The sequence below is a fragment of the Schistocerca nitens genome, chromosome 3 (assembly GCF_023898315.1).
Source record: "Schistocerca nitens isolate TAMUIC-IGC-003100 chromosome 3, iqSchNite1.1, whole genome shotgun sequence".
NCBI classification, from domain to species: Eukaryota; Metazoa; Arthropoda; class Insecta; order Orthoptera; family Acrididae; genus Schistocerca; species Schistocerca nitens.
The window spans coordinates 59,011,345-59,036,309 of NC_064616.1; positions in this window are offsets into that span (position 1 = coordinate 59,011,345).

Genomic DNA, 24,965 nt, shown 5'->3' on the forward strand with positions numbered 1-24,965 from the left:
TAACATTAATTCCTAAAACATTAAGAAAAGCATCGATACATGCACCATTATAATCTACATTCATACAGCTGCTGTTGCCTGATAACTGATCGCAATAACTCGTGAACGGTACATGTTTCACAGTACACCCGCGTGCCCACGTTGTTTGTGGAGACGCAGTTTCTAGGTATCGTGGCCATGTTGCAACAATATCACATCACACAATCACGAACAGTTAACGTTCTTTAAAACAAACATGAGACCGGACAGTTAGTGATGACGGTAGTCCAACAACCTCTAATGTTCAACCACGTGGTCGGCTCCCCACGGACGAAAGGTACATAAAGCAAGGAAAATTTACGAGAAGGCAAAGCTATTACTATGTAGGAAAATGAAAGCTTATACAGGCACAGCTGAAGGCAAACGGACATTCATACAGAAGCGAGTGCTCACTTCTTATCGACACCTTTGTGTGGCGCTCTTCCGGTGGATCCTAGTCTGCTATAGAAATTTACTAAAAGAAAAATCTGCCAAAGTTTTGCATTCCTTGCTGCGACAAGGCAAAGCAATCTTTCAGAGTTGTAAAGCGAGACCAAAAGCTAACAGCCCTCCTCTTGCCAAGTAACAACGCGCCACGCGGTCAGTTTAACTTACCCTTCTTCGACTCGAGCACAGCTGTGGACGCTTCCCGTACCGGAGGCAGACTGCCTCCCTATTTCTTCTCCAGCCTCCTCCACTCTCCGCGTGGCCCAGAAAACCCAAGGATGCCATTTCCGCCACCAACCTAACGCAGGTGGATTTCTCACCAGTAGCGCAAACCTCTTTGCCTACTTGACCACAACAAGAGTTGGCTATTCTGTACAATTGGTGCTGAATCTGTATCACTATCGCAGACTTCCTGCAGCAGACTACGCCACCGTCTAGCAGCGTGACACACAACCACATTCATTCAATCACACCACTATGAGAGTAATGAGAAAAGATAAACAAGGAAAAGAAAGAGAAATGCTAGTGAAAATGGGCTACCGGACTAATGAAAGGTGGCTACAGCACCCTTTCAACTGGACTCACAGGAAAGGATCCAAGGAGAGACCGTTTGAAGCGTTTCTCCCGTGGACAGAAGTCAGCATGTTGCCTGTGGTGTTCAATCCCAATTCCGTTTCTGCGATTCATCGTCAATGTGAAGATCCAAGGGTTACAGTAAACCTGCAGTGGTCTATCGGAAATTATTACGGGGCTCACAGGAAACGATCCTCGCTCTGACCGTTTGAAGCGTTTTCCCTTGACAGAACTAGGCATGGTGTCTGTTGTAATCATTCCGAAGCAATTTGTGTGTTTCATCGTCAATGTGAAGGTCCAAGGGTTACAGTAAACGTGCAATGGACCATGGAAAATTATAACTGAACTTACAGGAAAGGATCCAAGCTCATACCGTTTCAAGCGTTTCTCACTTGACAGAACTCGGCATGGTGCCTGTTGTATTCAACCCCGGTTCAATTTCTGTGTTTCGCCGCCAATTCGAAGGTAGAAGGGTTACAGTACACCTGCAGTAGTCCATCGTAAATTATTACTGGACTCACAGGAAAGGATCCAACACAGACCGTTTGAAGCGTTTCTCCCTTGACAGAACTCGGCATAGTGACTGTTGTATTCAACCCCTTTGCAATTTCTGTGTTTCCACGTCAATGTGAGGCTACGGCCTTGCTGCAGTAGATGCACCGGTTCCCGTCAGATCACCGAAGTCAATCGCTGTCGGACGTGGCCGGCATTTGGATGGGTGACCATCCGGGCCGCCTTGCGCAGTTGCCAATTTTCAGGGTGCACTCAGCCTCGTGATGCCAATTGATAAGCTACTCGACCGAATAGTAGCGGCTCCGGTCAAAGAAAACCATCATAACTACCGGGAGAGCGGTGTGCTGACCACACGCCCCTAATATACATATCCTCAGCTAAGGACGATACGGCGGTCAGATGGTCGCGATGGGCCACTTGCGGCCTGAAGACTGAGTGCTACGTCAATGTGAAGGACTAATGGTTACAATAAACCCGCAGTGATCCATCGGAAATTAATACTGGACTCACAAGAAAGGATCCAAGCATAGACCGTTTGAAGCGTTTCTTCCTTGACAGAACTCGTCAAGGTGCCTGTTGTATTCAATCCCGATGCAATTTCTGTGATTCATCGTCAATATGAAGGTCCAAGCGTTACAGTAAACATGCAGTAGTGCATCGGTAATAACTACTGGACTCACAATAATGATTCCAAGCACAGACGGTTTGAATCGTTATTCCCCTTGACAGAGGTCGGCATGCTGCCTGTTGTATTCAATCCCCATGTAATACCTGAGTTTCATTGTCAATGCGAAGGTCCAAGGGTTGCAGTAAACCTGCAGTGAACCATCGGAAAATATTACTATACTCACAGGAAAGGATCTACGTATAGACCGTTTGAAGCGTTTCTATCTTGACAGAACACGACATGGAGCCTGTTGTGTTCAATCACGATGCAATTTCTATGTTTCATTGTCAATGTGTAGCTCCACGGATACAGTATACCTGTAGTGGTGCATCGGAAACTACTAGTGGATTCCAAGGAAACATTCCAAGCACAGACCGTTTAAAGCGTTTCTCCCCTGGTCACAAGTCAGCATGGTGCCTGTGGTTTTCCATCCCGATTCAGTTTCTATGTTTCATCGTCAATGCGAAGGTTGAAGGTTACAGTAAACCTGCAGTGATCCATTGGTATTATTATTCGGCTCACAAGAAAGGATCCAATTACAGACCGTTTGAAGCGTTTCTCACTGGACAGTACTCGTCATGGTGATTGTTGTATTCAATCCCGATGCATTTTTTGTGTTTCATCGTCAATGTTAAGCTCCAAGGGTTAAAATAAACCTGCAATGGTCCATCGGAAATTGTTACTGGACTCACAGGAAGGGGTCCAAGCACAGACCGTATTGTTGCGATTAGCCCTTGACAGAACTCGGCATGGTGTCTGTCGTATTCAATCCCGATTCTATTTCTCTTTTTCATCGTCAATTTGTAGGTAGAAGGGTTACAGTTCACCTGTTGTAGTCCATCGGAAATTATTACTGGACTCACTGGAAAGGATGAAAGCACAGACCGTTTGAAGCGTTTCTCTCTTGACAGACCTAGACATGATGCCTGCTGTATTCAATCCCGATTCAATATCTGTGTTTCATCGTCAATGTGAACGTCCAAGGATTACTGTAAGCGTGGAATGGGTCATGGGAAATTATTACTGGACTCACTAAAATGCATGCAATCTCAGACCATTTGAAGCGTATCTCATTCGACAGAACTCGGCATGGTGCCTCTTGTATTCAATTCCGATTCTATTTCTCTGTTTCATCGTCAATTCGAAGGTGGAAGGGTTACAGTACACCTTCAGTGGTCCATCGGAAATTATCATCGGACTCACAGGAAAGGATGCAAGCACATATCGTTTGAGGCGTTTCTTCCTTGACGGAACACGGCATGGTGACTGTTGTATTCAATCTCGATGCCATTTCTGTGTTTCATCGTCAAGGTGAAGGTCCAAGAGTAACAGAAAACCTTGCAGTGGTCTATGAGAATTTATTAGTGGACTCACAGGAAAGGATCCAATTTCCGGCCGTTTGATGCGTTTCTCCCTTGATGGAAATAGACATGGTGCCTGTTGTATTCAATCCCGATTCAGTTTCAGTGTTTCATCGTCAATGTGAATGTTTAAGGATTACAGTAAACCTGCAGTGGTCCATCGGAAATTATTACTGGGCTCACAGGAAGGAATTCAAGCACTGACCGTGTGAATTGTTTCTCTCTTGGCCGAACTCGGCATGATGCCTGTTGTATTCAATCCCGATGCAATAATTGTGTTTCATCGTCAATGTGTATGTCCAAGTGTTATAGTTAACTTGCAGTGGTCCATCGGAAATTATTACTATGCTCCCAGGAAAGAATCCAAGCACAGTCAGTTTGAAGCGTTTCTCCCTTGACAGAACGCGGCATGGTGCCTGTTGTAATCAATCCCGATGCAATTTCTGTGTATCATTGTCAATGGGAAGGTCCAAGAGTGACAGGAAACTTGCATTTGCGAATGGAAAATTATTACTGAACTCACAATAAGGATCATAACTCAGAGAGTTTCAAGCGTTTCTCACTACATAGAGATAGGCGTGGTGCCTGTTGTATTCAATCGCCATTCTATTTCTGTGTCTCATCATCAGTTCGAAAGGTAGAAGGCTTATAGTACACCTGCAGTGGTCCATCGGAAATTATTACTGGACTTACAAGAAAGGATCCAATCTTCGACCGTTTGAACCGTTTCTCCCTTGAGAGAACTAGACATGGTGCTTGGTGTATTCATTCCCGATTCAATTTCTGTGTTTTATCGTCAATGTGAAGGTCCAAGGGATACAGTAAACGTTCAGTGGTCCATGGGAATCTATTACAGGACTTACTGGAAAGCATGCAATCTCAGACTGTTTGAAGCGGTTCTCCCTTGACAGAAATAAACATGGCGCCTGTTACATTCAATCCCGATTTCTGTGTTTCATGGTCAATGTGATGTCCAAGGATTACAGTAAACCTGCAGTGGTCCATCGGAAATTATTACTGGATTCACAGGAAAGCATCCAAGCACAGACGGTTGGAAGCCTTTCTCCCTTGACATTGCTCGACATGGTGCCTGTTGTCTTCAATCCCGATGCAATTTCTTTGATTCATCGTCAATGTGAAAGTCCAAAAGTTACAGTAAACGTACAGGGGTCCATGGGAAATTATTACAGGACTCACAGGAAAGGATCGAATCTCAGACTGTTTGAAGCGTTCCCCCCTTGACAGAACTTGGCATGGTGCCTGTTGTGTTCAATCCCGATGCAATTTCTGTGTTTCATCGTCAATGTGATGGTCCAAGGATTACACTAAACCTACAGTTGTCCATCGGAAATTATTACTGGGCTCACAGTAAAGGATCTAAGCACAGACAGTTTGAAGCGATTCTCCCTTGACGGAACACGGCATTGCGCCTGTTGTGTTCACCCCGATGCAATTTCTGTGACTCATCGTCAATGTGAAGGTAGAAGGGTTACAGTAAACCGGCAGTGATCCATCGGAAATTATTACTGGACTCATAGGAAAGGATTCAAGCACAGACCGTCTAAAGCGTTTCTCCCTTGACCCAACTTGGCGTGGAGCCTGTTGTATTCAAAGTCGATGCAATTTCTCTGCTTCATCGACAGTGTGAAGATCACAGGAGTACAGTAAACATGCAGTGGTCATCCCGAAATTGTAACTGGTCTCACACTAAAGACCAAAGCACAGACGGTTTGAAGCATTTCTCCCTTGACAGAAGTCGGTATGGTGCATAATGTATTCAATCCCTATTCAATTTCTGCGTTTCATCGTCAATGGTAATGTAAAAGCGTTACAGTAAACCTGCATTGGTCCATAAAAAATTAATCTTTGGCTCACAGGAATGGATCCTACCACAGACCGTTTGAAGCGTTTCTCCCTTGACAGAACTCGGCATGGTGCCTGTTGTACTCAATCCCGATGCAATTTCTGTGTTTTATCGTCAATGTGAAGCACCAAGCATACAGCAATCCTGCAATGGTGGACGGATACTACTACTGGACTCCCAGGAATGGCTCCAAGCACAGGCCGTTAGAAACGTTAGTCCTCTGGACAAAAGTCTAATGGTGCATGTTGTATTCAATCCCCATGCAATTCCTATGGTTCATCATCAATGTGAAGGTCCAAGGGTTACAGTAAAAATGCAGTGCTCCATCGGAAATTATTACTGGACTCACAGGAAAGGATCCGAGTTCGGACCGTTTGATGCGTTTCTCCCTTGACAGAATTCGGCATGGTGCAGTTGTATTCAATCCCGATGCAATTTCAGTGTTCCATCGTCAATGTGGTGCTCCAAGGTTTACAGTAAACCAGCAGTGGTTCATGGGATATTATTACTGGACTCACAGGAAAGGATGCAAGCACAGACCGTTGGAAGCGTTTCTCCCTTGACAGAACTCGGCGAGGTGAGTGTTGTATTCGATCCCGATGCAATTTCTGTGTTTCATCGTCAATGTAGAGCTCCAACGGATACAGCAAACCTGCAGTGGTAAATAGGAAAATATTACTAGACTCACAGGAAAGGATCAAAGCACAGGCAGATTAAAGCGTTTTTCCTTGGCTGTATTTGGCATGCTGCCTCTTGTATTCAGTCCCAATGCAATTTCTTTGTTTCATCGTCAATGGGAAGCTCCAAGGGTTACAGTCAATCTGCAGTGTTCCATCGGAAATTGTTACTGGACTCACAAAAAAGGATCCAAGCACAGACGCTTTGAAGCGTTTCTCCGTTGGCAAAATTCGGCATGGTGCCTGTTAAACTCAATCCCGATGCAATATCCGTCTCTGATCGTCAATGAAAAGTTCCAAGGGTTACAGTAAACCTGCAGTGGTCCATTGGAAATTATTACTGGACTCACAAGAGAGAATCGAACCAGAGACCGTGTGAAGCGTTTCTTCCTTGAAGAAACTGAGCATGGTGCCTGTTGTATTCAATCCCGATGCAATTTCTGTGTTTCATCTTCAATGTGAAGCTCCAAGGGATACAGTAAACCATCAGTGGTGCAGCGGAAACTACTACTGGGCTCCCAGGAAAGGCTCTAAGCACAGACAGTTTGAAGCGTTTCTCCGCTGAACAGAAGTCGGCATGGTGCCTCTGGTATTCAATCCCGATGCTATTTCAGTGTTTCACCGTCAATTGCAAGGTCAAAGGGTAACAGTAAACATGCAGTGGTCCATCAGAAATTATTACTGGGCTCGGAGAGAGGATCAAGGCAAGGACCGTTTGAAGCGTTTCTCCCTTGACAGAAATCGAGATGCTGCCTGTTGTATTCAATCCCGATGCACCAGCTGTGTTTCATCGTCACTGTGAAGGTTCAAAGGTTACAGTAAACCTACATTGGTCCAACAGAAATTATTACTGGACTCACACTAAAGGATCCAAGCACAGACCGTTGGAAGCGTGTCTCCGTTGACAGAACTCGACGTGGTGCCTGTTGTATTCAATTCCGATGCAATTTCTGTGTTCCATCGTCAAAGTGATGCTCCAAGGGTTACAGTAAACCAGCAGTGGTTCATGGGAAATTATAATTGGACTCACAATTTATTCAAGCACAGACCCTTTGAAGCGTTTCTCCCTTGTCAAAATTCGGCAAGGGCAGTTGTATCCAATCCCGAGGCAATATCTGTGTATGATCGTCAATGTGAAGTTCAAAGGATTACAGAAATCTTGCAGTGATCCATTGGAACTTATTACTGCACTCAAAAGAGAGGATCCAAGCATAGGCCATGTGACAAAACTCAGCATGGTACCTGCTGTAACCAATCTCGATTCAGTTTCAGTGTTTGATCGCCAATGTTCTAACATTCTGCGTTGTGTCTGTTGTTCTATGTCGTGTCTCCCTACCACTTTCGCGCAACGACGCTCTGAGCGTGTTTTTTAGGGAATTGAATAGTTTGAACCTGGGACCTGTTGCTGGTAAGGAGACGCCAGACCACACATGACATGTAGAGTTCAGAAGAGTTCAGTGAGACTACCGATGATATAACCAAATACTTAATGATTTCAGCGTCAGCTCCACAGCACTCCCTGTAAAAGAATCTTAATACTAACTAAATTTAGTGGAAGGGGTTCAAGGCTTTCCTATTTTTAGTTAGCTGGTAAAATAACGTCGAAAAAGCAGTTAAGTTTACCATTGGTAATTTTATTCTACTCACAAAACATTGTTTATAAATTGCACTATTGATAAAACGAAATGTTTTAATACAGGATGATAAAAAGTAACTGTGTTCAACAAAAATGTGAACGAATATTCCCTGAATGGGTTTCCAAGTTCTGCGATGGATCGAAGGATGACCTATGCCATATCACATCTATAATCTAGTCTGTGGTATTTCATTTGCTCACTCGTATTACTTTGTTTAATTTAATGTCACGATTTATTCAGAGCTATGTGTCATACTATTGGATTGGCTTATCATGTCAGGCTTTTCATGGAAGGTGTTGGATTTGCCTGACACCTTACATATCACCACCCTTCGAACTTAATTTTTGCATTGAAGTTAGGCAATGATTGAATCGTTGTCTAAGTCAGTCAAAAATTATTCCTTTATCTAAATTTTGTTGCCTACTGTTCAGCCACGTTATTCTTTTTCTATGCTAGTTTGTATTACTAATTTATATTTTTATATTCTTCCACATTATTCTCAAAAATATGTTTATATTGACAAGAGAAGAATATTTTTATGCTATTATTATTATTATTAATTTTTAATTACTTTCTTTCTTTATTTAAGTGTGAAGTTTGTTTTTTAAGAAGTTTGTTATCGAAAGTGAGGAGTTTTTCACATCGATTTTCTTAGAAATATTTTTTTTATAAATGTAGTAATCAAGAAAAAACTATTCCTAACACATTTTCTAAATATCATGTACAAGTAAAATGTGTTTGTTTCTAGACACTAATTTCCACATTGTTACACTAACCAATAAGAATTTTTTCCAAGAATTGCTTTGGCAAAGAAATATACATACACAAATATTGAGATTATATCCTAACAAATGGTACAAATGTTAAAAAAAAAGGGAAAACATCCAACAAGATAATTTTTTATTCTTTGTTTTTATAAGGAGAAAATAAGTAAAATATAGTTATTCTTTTATTTTTATGAGGAGAAAATAAGTGGCATATAGTTTTTGTGTTTATTATGCCTTACTTTTGTTCTTTATGTACTGTCCATTTCAGAACTAATGACTTATTTTTATTGATAGTCTATTTTTTACTTAAGTCCATAGTCAATGACTGTTATTTTGTAGTTTATTAGCTGTCTGGTGTGCTTAACTTATTTGGTTTTTCACACGTTTCTTTTGCACAATTCCTACATCACATAATTTGATTTCACACATTCACACAATCCTATGAATGTTGAAGCATGAGGTTGGCGAATGTTTTTGCACGAAGGTGATGGACTTCAGCGAGATGGATGTGGGCAAGTATTTGATGTACAGCTTCGTTCGTCGTTCCTTGTTGGCTTTGCAAGTGTGTGTTGCTGTTGTGGAGGTCCCATAATGGAATGGAGCTGTGAGTGCAGAATCTCGTGGTTTACTGGCTTGGTATGAAAGTCATCGTTATGTGTCACTGAAAGCAGTCGTAATACTTCACAGACGACTAGTTTACAATAGGATAGGGATTTGAGAAGGTATGTCGTCTAATCTTCACCCATCTTCTTTCTTGGTCTCAATCTTGCGAATCTTCAACTTCAGTTCTTCCTGCTTTTTCTCTGCTTCTTACTTGATTCTTGGTTCTTCTCTGTGCAGGATATGGAAATATTTATTGATAACTAGTCGCTTTGAAGTTCTCCTCTTAGTAACGGTTTGATAAATTGTTTTGGCGTGTCATTTTTACTTTGTGTTTTTACTTTGTGGAAGTTTTCCTCAGTTTCATACATCAGCGTGCTGTTTAATAGCAGTAGTGTGACTTTTAAACTTTTTTTTCTTTTTTTTTTTTTTGCCTGTGGTGGCTTGCCCAAACGGTCTTCTCGTCAGGCCGTTTATTGCTCGCTCCACTGAGACGGGGCATTCCAAGACCCTCTTGGCCTTCCGTGTTCTGGCCCAGCAGGGTTCCGCCACTCTGTGGTTCCATGTTCTGTCCCAGCAGGGTTCCGCCACTCTGTGGTTCCGCTTGGCAGCAGATTTACTGCCCACTTTGGCTACAAGAGCCCGCTGTCCTTTCCCTTCTCTCAACGCTTCTGCCTTGTAGGAATAGTGTCTTGCTAATTATGTCCTTTTCTTTCTTGATACTTCTCGCGTTGCAACTTGTGGGTTGTTGCATCTGGTCTTTGCTGGAGATTTTACAATGGTTCTTACAAAAAGTTTTACCTATAATCATCTAACATATGTCTAGTACCTACATTGTATAACGCCTTCTTAAAAATCTTTACAAATTTCGGCGCCCTTTCCATGTTACATTTCTAAGATATTTTGAGTCTTAACTTCTACAAGAACCCTCAAATTGTTTTTTTGTTTTTGTGGAGTGTCGTGGTGTATAGCATTTTAGTATTTCATGCTGTTAGACTATCTACGCTTTATCCCTTCACCTTAATCTATGGTACTACTGGTGTATTTTTGTTTTTGTTTTTATTGAGACTACTTTCTTTTTCCCACCTTCCTCTCTCTTCATTCTTCTTTCTCCTGACGATCTTACCTGCAACATAATCTTGAAATATTGTGCTGATTATTTACCAGTAATGAAATTAATCTTCAAACTTTTTCATATGGCTCACATGGTGAAGTCCTAAGGTTTTGCCTGTTTTTGGGTTCATTAGTTCCACAGCATTATCATGAGCAATTCAGCTAATTATGACAGGTCCTTTGTATGCAGCGTAAAACTTATGTATTTGTGTTTCTGTTTGCTGGAGAGATGGTGTGGTTTTACAAATACTTTCTGGCCTACTGAGAATGTTCTTTTAAATGCTGTTCTATCTCCTCTTTCTTTTCTTTTAATGGCTGCCTTTCTGATGTTGCAGAGTGCTGTTGCTATGAATAGTTTGTGTTGTGTACGTGGTACAATAGGAAATCTAACATTTTCTCTGGTTATTTTTGGGGGTTCAGTATTTGTAAGTACAGTAACTGTAGGTAGTAGTGTAGTGCTATGTGGCATTTCATTTATTACTTCTTGAAAATCTTTAAGGTATATATCCCAAGTGTTGTGTCTTTTGCCTGCATGTAATCGGCATAAAGTGCCTGTGTCCTTCATAAATCGTTCTGCTGGGTTTACGCTAGGTTTGTACTTAGATATGTAGATGGGTTTTATTTTGTGTTGTTTTAACGTGTTCTGCCATTGCACTGATTTGTATTGTGGGCCATTATCCGAAATTATTCGTTCCACTCGACCTACTTGTCTGAGAAAATCGTGTCTAAATGCTTTACTTATAGTAAGACCTGTTGCCTGTTTTAATGGTGTCAAGGTAACATATTTAGAAGTAAGTTACAAAACGACAAATATGAAAATATATCCATATTTTGGGCGTGGGAGGGCCCCATCAAATCTGTTGCAGCTATTTCTTTTAATTTTTTAGGGATTATTGGAAACAGGTGGTTTGGTTTGGAAAGTGACGTGTTTAGCCCTCATACATTTTTTGCATTTGACTAATACTGTTCTAATTCGTCTTTCCATATTCGGAAAACGGTTTGTTTGTTTTATTTTTAAAAAATATTTCTTTGGTCCAAAGTGGCCATTACTTAAATGTGTGTACCATATGTACTTATTAATTAGTTCATCTGGGATATAAATTAACCATTCATTCGTTACAACATTTCGTCTAAAAAATAAAACATTGATTTTACGAGATAGTGCTGTCGAATGTCTGGAAAATCTTTACTTCTCCACTTGTGTTTGATTCCTAGTATTTCGGGATCCCTGTCCTGTTCTTTGTCTATGTTTTTCAATGCTGTCGTAATGTAGTTTTCGAAAGGTACTTCTTTCATATAGTACATTGTAAACTGGTCTTCTGCTGCTTCCAAACCTATGTTATTGGATGCACCCTGTGGATATCGTGATAAAGCATCTGCTAATACATTCGCTGGTCCTGGTATGTGTGTAATAGTGAAGTCAAATTCTTGTAGTATTAACATCCATCTGGCTAACCTCCCATGAGTTAGTTTGGCGGATAACAGATATTCTAATGCTTTGTGGTCAGTGTATACTTTTGTTTTTCTTCCGAATAGAAAGTATCGAAAACGTTGGAAGCGCCATACAATGGCCAATGCTTCCCGCTCCGTAACTGAATAGTTTTTCTCGCTTTTTGTGAGTACCCAACTGGCAAATGCAATTGTTCTATATGATCTTAGCCCTGTCTGTTCGTATTCTTTGAATAAAACAACTCCTAAACCTGTTTTCGCGGTATCAGTGGCCATACAAAATTTTTTTGTTAGATCAGGATGTGCTAAAATCGGTGCTGTTTTTAGTGCGTTTTTCTCTTTTAAAAATTATTCATTGGCTTGTTGATCCCATACCCATGGCTTGTTTTTTCCAGTCAATGCACATAGGCATGGTGTTGCGATAGAGTCGATCCAAATAAATTTTTTATAGAACCCGGTGAGACTTAAAAATCCTCTGAGAGTTTTCTTGTTATATGGAGTACAGAATTCTTTGATTGCCGTTAGGTTTCTGGGTCAGGCATTACCCCTTTCTCTGAAATTATGTGTCCTAGAAATTTGACCTCTCGCCTTCCAAATTTGGATTTTGCTATATTTACTGTGGCCCCATGCTCTTTCATGATCTGTAAAAACTGATTTAATGTGTCGTTGTGATGTTCCCAAGAGGGTTCTGCTATAATCACATCATCAACATAACAAGTAATTTGTAAAATTTCAGGACTGAGTATAGTATTAAATCCCTTAATAAACGCTGCTGATGATATGTTTAAACCAAATGGCAATCGTTTAAACTGGTAACATCTACCGAATAAGATAAATGCTGTAAATTTCCTACATTCTAGGGCCAATTCTATTTGCCAGAAACTACTCCGTAAATCAATTGGTGAAAATATCTTAGAACCGTGGAAGTTTTGTATCAATTCCTCTAATTTTTTCTGGGCGACCTGTCTCAGTGATTATGATTGTGTTGATCTGTCTGGAATCAAGCACTAACCTCATGCTCCCATCTTGGTTTTGTACAATGTGGAGCGGGCTGTTATATGTGGAGGTAGCTGGTTCAATAATATCATGATCTAACATTTTAGATATCTCCTGGAATACTTTATTCCTGTAGCTTAATGGGATTGTACAGGGCGGCACTCTAAATGGTTTGTGCTGTTTTACTTCAAACTTGTACTGAAAGTGTTTAATACTTCCAGTCTTAGGTAAAATACCTCTGCTTTATCTCGTAAAATACCCTCTAATTCTCTTTTACTGTGTTCCGAAATACCTTGAACTTCTTGCAATTTTTCGTAGATTTCTTTGTGGACTTCTAACATGAGTTGAGGCGATTCCCCCTTTTGTGCATACCATTCTAATACTTCATCCTCTTTATCTCGCGTCATTCTTAATTGTTTGTTTATAACTGGTATTTCTTCTAATTTTAGCTTTTGCTCAAAGAGAAGTGTGACATTCCCGAATGTTACGCTACCTTTCCCCATATCTGTTATCGCTCGTCTCTCATTTAAAAAATCTGCACCTATAATCAAATCTACAGTTAGTTTAGGTATAATCACGAAGTTGGCTTCGATCTTTTGACCTTGGCACGAAAGAGTTAACCTTGTTTGTCTCGTAACTTCCGCAGCATTGTTTCTAATAGGACCTCTTACTTTAATCTTACGTGTTTTCAGAGCTGGCAATTCCTCATTGGCTTTACACTGCATGAATAAATTTTCTGAGATCGCAGTCAGTTCACTTCCGCTATCAATTACAATATTGACTGGGATCTGCTTTACCATGGCCTTTACAATTGGCTGAATTTGAAAGGGTTGGTTCTATTCTTCTTCTTCTTGCATCAACGAATCCTCCACTGAATCATACATGAGGCTTTTCAGGAATTTCCCTTCTGAATTCGAACTTTCTGTAGGATAAGCTTCGACTGCTACTTCTCTCTCTTTTATTTCCTCTTCTCTATTTCTTCCTTCATTTACGCTTTCTCCAACATCCTCTACTTTTTCCTCATCCTCGTCTATCTTCTCCTTCTTCGTCGCTACTTCCACATAATCGCATCTAAGTACTCTAATTATCGCTTCATAACTTCCTTCATTATATACGTTGGGTTGTGTGCCCACTAGTAACTTATTTTCAACTTCTGTCGACTGCGCATTATCCTCATTGAATTCGCTTTCCCTGGTTTCCATCTCAAATAGCTCTGCAATGCTCATTACTTCGTCCTTTTCTCCTACATCCTTTTTTTTTTTGTGCATGCCTCTGGTAATTCATCTTCCTCGTCAGTATTCTCCCAATTAATTTCGTCCCAACACGATATTGTTATTTTCCTGTCTTCGTTTTCATCTGGTCCCTGCGGTTTTGTTTCTTCCTTCTTCTCTTCTCGTGATAAGGTATTTACTTCTCTGTTCAAGGTGCTGCAATTATCCTGGGTCGGTGCGTCATTCTCTTTGGCATGGGCGCTTAGCTGTCAATTCGAACGTTTTTCTGGGTTTGGTGGTCTTACCTCCACCTCTTCTATCTGTATTCTCTTTTCTTGCTCCGCTTGTTGATATTGGTTTCTTTGTTGATAATTTGTCGGTCTATTGGTTCTCCAATACCCGTTCCTGTTGTCATTGTTCCCTCTGTAATAGTTGTTGCCGTTCCTGGGTGAATTATAGTTATTGCCATAATCTCTTCTAAATCCATAACCGGTTCTTTGTTGAAATCTATTGTCGTTTCTTGGTGCGAAGTTATCACGTGGTTCGTAACTATTGTTCTCTCGAACTGTGTCTTGTGGATTCCACTGCTTTTTGCTTTCGTTTTCACGTGCGCTTCGTTTTTTTCTTGCGTCATCTTCCGAAAATATGAACTCCAGTTCCCTTAGAATACCTTTAAATGCTTCGACGTCATTGCCTCCGTGACCTGCTAATGATAGCTGGTATTTCAATGGTAACTTCATCGCGCATAATTTAATCAAATCTCCGTCACTGTATGGTACATCTAAGCATTGATTTTTCTTGCCATTAATTCGAAAAATTTGACGGGACTCATCACTCCTGAATTTTCAAAATATAGGTTCTGTAATAATTCGTACTTCACTCTGTTCTGTGCTTCGCTGGACCAATATCGTGAGAGAAACTTCTCTCTGAAATCTTCGTACGATCGGCATATCGTTGCAACATTCTGCATGGTTTCTGCGACTGTTCCTGACATGTGTGCACATATAAAGTGTAATTTGTGTGCTAGAGTCCAGTGTTCTGGTAATCCTACTCGGAATTGATCAATAAAAGTTCGTGGATGTAATGAGTTTCCTTCTCGAAAGTGTTGAAATTTTCTGACTGTGAGGAAATGATCGTTGTCGTACTTCGTCATAGTTCCGTATGAAATTCGTGATTCTTCGCCACTTTTGTTTCTGATCATTTCTCCCGTAGTTCTTTCCGGTTGTGGTAGATCCATTGGATATTGTCCACTGTAACTTTCGCGTACCCTTGCGCAGTATCGTTGGAGTGGTACGCAATAATTTTCTTCCATCGGTTGTGAACGTGTAGCTGAATGCATTCCACTGTAGCCTTCGCGACCTGGATTTCCATTGTCATGTATTGGTTCGGCTAACCTTGCCGCTTCATTGCACGATCCGAACTGCCTTGAAACATACATTTGTGGTTCTGCTTGTGTTTGTGGTGCCGTTTGTTCATCAAGAATTTCGAAACGTGTTTGTTGCGGTGCAGGCTGCCTGATTTCACGTATGTTATTTTCCGCCTTTGATTGAAATTGAAAATGCCTGATATCTTCGTTAATTGCTTGTTTTTCCGGTGCTGTTACCGATACGGATGTGGTTGTAGACTCAGTGCTTGTTCGATCCTGTTCACTACGCTCTTCAATGGTTTGCAACAACTCTGTTCGCAATTTCTGAAATTTTCGCTTCGTTTGCGCTTCTATTTTGACAATGCGGTTATCATATCTTTCCAGCGCTGCTTTTGTGATACGTTTGTGTAACACACTGTTTTCAACAATTTCACGCGCTATACCTGCTGCTTGTCTAGTAATTACGTTTATCTGTTACTCTAGTTTCTTGACTTCTCCCTGGGTGTTGTTACGTAATGTTTTGATCTCGTCCTGTATGTCATTACGCAATGTTTGTACGTCCGCTTGTACCTTGTCAATTGATTGTGACCTGTTATTAAGTTTCCTATCACTTCTCGATATTCTTTTGCCTCGTCTTCACTATGACTTAGATGTAACTGAATTTTTTTGTTTTGTTCTTTAATCTCACGCATTTGTCTCGCGGTTTCTGCAATTTGTTTCGTCGTTTCTGCATTCTGAATTTTAATTTGGTTCGCAATTTCTTTATTTTGTCTTGTCATGGTTTCCGTCATTAATTGTAATAATTCTGCTAAATTGGTGGGTCCTATTGCGTTTGCTTCCGACGTCCTACGCTCTGTGTTTTCGCCCAAGTGTTGGTTTGCAACCGATTGCATTGAACTGTGCGGTGACACGTTTCTGCTCGAATTCCTTGTACTGTGTGGTGAGTGAGCTCTGATAACTTGTACTATGGGTTGTACCTATTCGAGACGCAAGTTAGAATCCTCATCGGCTCTCTCTCTACTTTCCAGCTCCTCTGTCGTATGCTGACCTAGGTTTTCTGTGCCTTGGCGTACATTATCCTCGTTATGGTGCGTTATATGTCCTATTTCTCGCGATACTGCATCGTCTGTTGTACTGTCCTCTATTCTCTGTCCATTTTCATGCTGGGTCTCTACCTCAATTCGGTCAAGGTCTCGATTTGCCATTGCTAATCTTTCCGAATCCCTTATTTTCTGTTTTAAAAGCAATTCACGCGCCCTACTTCGCGTCAACATGCGTTCATACGATCTCACGCGTTTCATAAACTTTTTGCACACACGACTGGACAATCCATTCACTTACTTGTTGGGTCAGAACCAACTTGTCAACGATGTATCCGCCACCTGTGCGCTTGCATTGGAGAGAAAACTTAATTCTAACAATATTAAAATTCATAACTTAATTATGCTATTGTCTCTGCAAGAATGTCTCACGTTCTATTGAATACTTTCTTACTATCTATCGCTGCAGCTACTGTTTTCAACTATTTATAACTTTAGGAAAAAAAATTTGTTACAAAAATTTTTCAACACGTTATTTTTCTGACCTAGTTAGGCATGTGGTCGACCTTCAATCATGGTATTTTACCATCCTGGCAGGGTCGCCATTCTTTAACATTCTGCATGGTATCTGTTGTTCTATGTCATGTCTCCCTACCACTTTCGCGCAACGACGCTCTGAGCGTGTTTTTTAGGGAATTGACTAGTTTGAAATTGGGACCTGCTGCTGGTAAGGAGACGCCCGACCACACATGACATGTAGAGTTCAGAAGAGTTCAGTGAGACTACCGATGATATAACCAAATACTTAATGATTTCGGCGTCAGCTCCACTGCACTCCCTGTAAAAGAATCTTAATACTAACTAAATTTAGTGGAAGTGGTTCAAGGCTTTCCTATTTTTAGTTAGCTGGTAAAATAACGTCCAAAAAGCAATTAAGTTTACCATTGGAAATTTTATTCTACTCACAAAACATTGTTTATAAATTGCACTATTCATAAAAGGAAATGTTTTAATACAGGATGACAAAAAGCAACTGCGTTCAACAAAAATGTGAACGAATATTCCCTGAATGGGTTTCTCCAAGTTCTACAATGGATCGAAGGATGACCTATGCCATATCACATGTATAATCTAAGTTTAAATTAAGTTTCACAAAAGAGAAAACTATCAAAATGGTCTACAGTGACCCTCAATTATCTTTAATTACTTATCTAACTTGTCTTAAATTACAGTGGCTGATGTGGCTTCTCTATAATTATATAACAGAAAAGTCATCGCGTTTCAGATTTTATATTAAATTTAGCAAATGTGAATACCATGAGCTTCAATTGACTATCGACACTAGTATTACGTAAAAAGGGGATGTAACAGATGAGACTTCTGCAGTTCTGAGTGAAGCCTTATGTGCTCAAAAATGCGGCATCGTGTGCCTTCATTACCTTGTTGGTGTTCGTCAGGGGGCGGCGGCCGGCGCAGCTCCATACAGCTCGCCGTCTCGGAAGCAACTCTCTCCTAACTTCTCCTTACTACAATTTACCGAAGTTGGTTTAAAAAAAACTATCTGGCTGTGTTTTCATCTCACCAATCAGGGTCTCAATGTTAACCTTAAGCTCCGCCTACAAAAATTCTGTCTATCCAATGAGAAACGTTATACTTTTCATGCTGGGGCAATGTTTTTAAAGTTTGCAATGTAACAGAGACGCGAAAAAGTCTCACGCTGAAACTTGGAGCTGGTGTGGCCCTTTTAGTGTTATCGTAAGATCTATACTGTTCTTCTGGAGGGCTCTAGCTTTTAACATGGGCTGGGGGGTGGACCTGGCGGTTACTTTTCGTGGTGGGGCAATGTTTTTAACGTTTGCAACGTAACAGAGACGCGAAAAAGTCTCACTCTAAAACTGGCGGCTGGTGTGGCCCTTTTAGAGTTATCGTAAGATGTATACTGTTCTTCTGGAGGGCTCTAGCTTTTAACGTGGGCTGGAGGGTGGTCCTGGCGCTTCGCTGGTGACGTGGGTGTCCGTCCATTATCGTAGGGCCTTCTAGCTTAACATGGTTCTGCTCTCGGCTTCTGTTCTCGTTTCTCCCCTCGGAACTGCGTCTGTCTCACGGTGGGAAGGTATGACATGCATTTAGGCATTCTTGTGTTAGTCTGTGGTACTCCATTTACTCACTCGTTACTCGAATTACTTTGTTTAATTTAATGTCACGATTTATTCGGAGCTATGTGACATACTACTGGATTTGCTCATCATGTCAGGGTTTTCATGGAAGGTGTTGGATTTGCTTGACACCTTACAATGTGAAGGTCCAAGAGATAAAGTAGACCTGCAGTGGTCCTTCGGAAATTATTACCGGACTCACAAGAAAGGATCAAAGCAGAGACCTCTTGAACGGTTTCTCCCTTGACACAACTCGGCATGGTTCCTGCTGTATACAATCAAATGCAATTTCTGTGATTTATCGTCAATGTGAAGCTCCAAGGGATACAGTAAACCTAAAGTGGTGAAGCCGAAACTACTACTGGACTCCCAGGAAAGGCTCTAAGCACAGACCGTTTGAAGCGTTTTTCCCTTCACAAGACTCGAGATAATGCCTATTGTATTCAATCCTGATGTAATTTCTGTGCTTCATCGCCATTGTCAAGGACCAAAGATTACAGTAATCCTATAGTGGTCTATCGGAAAAAAATTACTGGACTCACAGGAAAGAAGACAAGCACAGACCGTTTGAAGCGTTACTCCTGACCGTGTAACCTCCCCCGCACTTATCGACCTTAATGACAGTGAAAAATTAAACCACGCGTACCTAATGGAAATTTGAGAAAAGCAATCGTCACCGAAGTTAATCTGTCGGTAAAGAGGGAGGAATGGGCTACATCTAAATGAAAGGAGAAATTCAAATAAAATTGGTGGAAATTAATTTTGAAAAGGGGTAAAGTTAATAAAGAAAGTAAATGTGCGGTCGTTACGTAACAATTAATTGGCGTTAATTATATATTTGAGATGTGGGGAAAATTACAGTTGCCAGTCCCATGGGCAACTACTATAATAACTTAAAATGTAAGATTAGTGCACGTATATTTACCACTAAAAGCGTGGCAACTGAAGGTTGACACGTCTTGTGTGAAAACTGAATGTTTGTCAGAAGTAATAAATTTCGCTACACTCTGACTTAATTTAGCAAAAGAATTAGTAAAACCCGAAAATTGAAAATTAATTTCGTGACTGAAATTAATAGTGAACTTCGTTTCTGAAGCACTACGAAATTCAATAAAATAAGGTTAATATTGGCCTGCCTCAACAATTATTTCAAAAGCTACTTGAATCTTCGCAATTGAGAAATAGGAGTTTTAACTTTGAACTTGAATTAAATGATTCTGAACAATTAACAACAGTAAAATTTAGTTCGTACAAAGCTGAGCTGCAGTCACAGGTAAGCTAAAACATGGTAACAAAACTCGCACTTTTAATTTGTGCTTGTGTAATCTAAATATTGTAGCCATCTGTGAATACCTTAACTGAACTTTGAAATTAAAGCAGAAAAATAGAATGATATTACTTTAATGCTGGCTTTTGAATTTCAACGACCCTAGGGTTCATTCTGGAAAAGGAAGGGACCCTGCTTGGTAATGCAATTGGGACAATGAGCAACAAAAGTTCATGCTACGTTGCTGTAATTTAAAGAGGCAAATGGAACAATTTTAAAAGCTGAGGTCTGCCATATAGTTCTAAAACTTTACGTGCTTCCAGTCTTCCTTGCTGGTTGCTTGAAGGTTTAAAGTCGTCGATCGAGGAGGTGTCGACAGTCACTCATTGTCGGTTGTCGCTGTTGCAAAAGCTGCATGTTGGCGCGCCTTCTTCTCGACACGGTCACCAGGCGAAACGGGCTCTTGATGTGCGCCAGCTAATGCTTTCCGTCCGCGACACCGTGTCAGAAACTATCACAGCAAGTCAAGCGCAATTACATGCTGCCAATCCCCGAAAGCGCGGCAACACGCGGGAGCGTCACACCACACCTGCTCCACCGCCCTACTCCAGCCAGACTCTCTCTGCCCGTGCTCCATGCGGCAGAGTTAACACTACCAAAGATCCTAAACACTTTGGTTCTCCACACGAACTATCGATGTAATCGTTCGATATATATATATATATATATATATATATATATATATATATATATAGTAGCACAATTACAATATATAAAGACACAGAAATGTCATATCTTCAGGTAACAAAATAAGGGAAAAAATTTATAGTACAATAGATGGAAATAGGAGGATATGCATTTCCGGCGTTACACGTGCCCCACATTGTCTGAGGATGTTCGTGTAACCCAAGCAGACTCAGAAAATGTCCCAAAAAGGAAAAAAAAGACAGCGGAATTGCATATGCTCAAAATATCAAGAAAATTTAGCATTAGGCTAATTAACCATAAACCCATTTTTAGACCATAATAATTGAGTGGAGACACTCCTAACGTTATTCCAGTTTGTCATCTTACACAAAAGAAAACAGGTTGACAATATATTAAAATTCATAGAAAAAACAGAAAATGGTTTAGCTATTCTAAAATCAGCAAAATTCCTAACAGTAACAAGACATGGAATACTATTTAAAAAATTAATCAGAGTACATGGTCATAAAAACAGGTAGATAAAAATACGCAAATTAATAATTAATTACATAGAATACACATTTTATATAACCTTTTCATAATTAACATTCTTGTCATGTGAGTCCACTTAACGCTAAACAAGAAAATAATACACAACAGATCGAAAAAAAAAAACATAAATATTGACAGCAGAATTCTTTCAAATCAGCTGTCCGGGAAGAAAAACAACTCCGCCTTCTGTACCAGCAAGTACAAAGAATGCCGACCGACACAAGAGCCGACAGCGGCTCCGCCTAGCCAGTAGAGATGGGCAAACTGAAACACCTAACTGTTTCTAAACAAATGAAACAGTACAATGTAATGTTTCGAAACGCTGTTTCGAAACAGTGAAACAGTTTGTGTCTTATAATTGTATAGGCCGTCACATTACATAATCTTGAGTGTCTACTGTATAAATATTGTCATAAAACACAAATGAGGTGCGAGACCGCCAATCATATCGCACAAAGTGTGAAACTTTCACTTAGGCGTCTTTGCAGTTCCATATTTCGTGTAGCAGCAAATGCACTGCTTTCGTGTCATGTGACTTTCATATTTTCCAATCGGCGGAGGTCAGACTTAATATGTTTGACATAACAGATTTTGCCAAACCCGTTTCCCTGTATTCTAGTGCATAATTTTGATAGGTTTTATGAGTGATAATCTGTATGTGCTCTTGAAAAGGTATATCATGAGATATAATTTATTGAGATAACATCCTGGAAGCGAGGCACTGAATTAACGTTTATGAGTATGCCACTCACACTTTTACTACCCGCAGATAAATTTTCCATTGTTTGTCACACAGAGCAGGATGCAAAGTGACTGATGCACACAGATCAAAAAATTACCGTAACAGACTGGAGGATATAGCGCAATGGTCAAGTATGGCAGTTTCTCATCAAACATTCACAAGTTAGCTGGATACATCTCATAGTAAGTACACTTGATAGAATAGGAAAACATTTCAAGGTAGCTGAAATGCAGAGATTCGTATGTTTCTTTGAAGTATAAAATCCAGACGAAAATTTAAAGCAGTTCCTACAGTGTAATGCCTTTGTGATACCTGTATCATGGCAAATCTGCCTCTGCACCACTTACAGTTCTTGCTAAAGAAGTTTGTTTGAGGTACAGGTACATGGAGTTCCCTCAAGTAGTCACAGCAAGCAGATGTATTACCATTTTAGTATATACTTCCCCAGGAAATCAGAGATGAAATTACGTTGTTGTAGAAATGCAATTTTTATCTCAGTATCTGAACGCCAAAAACAAAAGTATCGTACAATTGTTGATTTGCCTGAGAATTTTTTATCATACACAAGTATCAAGATGCCTATAGTGTAATAACCAAACACAGCACATTTACAAAAATATACACACAAACATATACATACACAAATCAGATAATTATTCTCAAACACATAAATGAATAAATAACATACTAAAAGAAATTAAACTCACTGAATGGTAAGTAAAAACGTTTCTTCTGTGTGCAACAAATTTGAGAAAAATGTTCTTGTAAGGTAGCTACATACACAGTTTAGTGGACTAAACAAAATACAATCAAATATAAATTCAGTGCACTCTGTCCAGAGAAGAACAAAATCAATTGAAATTTTCCTGTTTCATTTCTGAGTAGATCTGCTGTACCTATTCTAAATTGTAGTTTAGAAATATCATTTTTGATACATTTTCGCTTGAAAGACGGGATCGTGTGTCTGTTATTGTTTGCCCCTGCTTTGAAAATATGCGCTCACATGGAACAGAGGTGGCCATAATACAAAGACGTCGTTTCATTATTTCAAACAGTGTAGGAAACAACACATGATTTTCTTTCCACCACAGCAATGGATCTTGTGATCTGTGTATCAGTGGCATCTTCATATATTTATCAAGCTCGACTATACTTGCAGCACGTGGATTGTCTACACTTTGGATCAAGCCACCTACAGCTTGGTCAAAATCTTGCCAAATGTTGCCACTGCTAGAAGTGAATGTGCTCACCTCAACTGGTTTGGCTGGTGGCGGATTTTCTGTAGAACACCGAGTGGGTTTCTGTCGTATTGCACAGCACTTGTTAATTATGGCATCTTTTGTTTCTTTTAATCGATGCCCAGTTTTTGGAAAACCATGCTCCCTGAAGCGAGGGTCCAGTAATGTTGCTTCACAAGCAATTGCTTTATCTGCAAACTTTTGAACGAGGCGGGTACAGATTCCATCCTCGAGTTTAGCAATTACTGTATTAGTGGCTTCATTGGTGTGATCTGAGTTTTTTAGTCTCAGACAATGACTTTGTAAACCTTTGCTTAATAAGACAACTTTTGACAAGGTTACATTTCTTTCACTGCTAATTTCTGTTGTGACTTGTTCAAAAGGAGATAGTATTTCACAAGATTTTTCAATAACTAACCAGTCTTCATTGGACAGTTTTGTTTGTGAATCCACACTGAGGATGGCAAGGGTGCTTTGCGAAGGCTCTTTGATTTTCAAAAGCCTGTCAAACATTTCATATGTAGAATTCCATCTCGTAGGGCAATCTTGTTTCGGTGTTAAAATAGGAACGCCCATTTGCTTCTGAATATTGTGTAATTTCTCAAGTGCTTGAGGACTTCTTTAGAAAAATTCCACTATTGACTTCACCTTTGCCCTTGTGTCTGTAATTGGTTCAAGGCTTGCTTGCACGAATAAATTCAGTGTATGTTCAAAACAAGGTACATGCCACCATTTGCACATCATCACTGCCTTCACCATATTAAGTGCGTTATCTGTAGCGCAAGCTACAAATTTATTGGTGATACCCCAAGTTGAAGTCACATTTTGTAATTCATTGGAAATGTTTTATGCTGTATGCTTGTCATGGAATTTAAAACTAGATAACAAATATGACTTCAGATTGCAGTTTTCATCAATGAAGTGAGCAGTCACTGCAATATAATTCTCATTTTTACAGATGTCCATCCATCAGTTGTAATGCAGATGTAGGATGCAGCTTGCACTGCAGATCTTACTCGCACTAGTGTGCTGTCGAACACTTGAGAGAGTAAACTGTGGGAGAGTGTTTTTCTACTTGGTGGTACATAGTTTTCATTTAATAAATAAGTCATTTTTCTAAACTCTACACTCTCAACTACATTAAATGGAAGGTATTCTTTAACAACAACACTTAAAATCTCTTAGTCTATTTTGGCTCGTTTGGATGAAGGCACTGGTCTTGATGCAAATCCAGTAATCTTTGTTTGTTTACCACACCTACCCAGAACTGAACTGGTGGAAGTGCTGGGTATTTCTTGCACAGATTGTTCATCTTGACGCACAGGCACTGGAATGGCAGATTCCTGAACAGTTGCTGTGGAAACTGAACTGGTTTCGTCACTGCCCAGATTCATAAAGACTGATTTCGAACGAGTTTCACTTAAATTAACTGTTGGATGCTTATGTCGCAAGTGTATGTTTAAGCAAGAAGTTGAACTACTTTTAAACGACAACACTGCCGAGCACAAGTTACATTTAATTTTCTCAGGATTTATCTTCATAAAATAATCCCACACCGGACTTCGTAACGCCACAGCTGAAGACAGAAGAACTAACACGAACTGTACTGGAGGCGGGAAAAAATTGCAGAAACAATGGATACGCTACTGGGATTCCCACATTTCGTTAGTATGGATAATACACTCCTGGAAATGGAAAAAAGAACACATTGACACCGGTGTGTCAGACCCACCATACTTGCTCCGGACACTGCGAGAGGGCTGTACAAGCAATGATCACACGCACGGCACAGCGGACACACCAGGAACCGCGGTGTTGGCCGTCGAATGGCGCTAGCTGCGCAGCATTTGTGCACCGCCGCCGTCAGTGTCAGCCAGTTTGCCGTGGCATACGGAGCTCCATCGCAGTCTTTAACACTGGTAGCATGCCGCGACAGCGTGGACGTGAACCGTATGTGCAGTTGACGGACTTTGAGCGAGGGCGTATAGTGGGCATGCGGGAGGCCGGGTGGACGTACCGCCGAA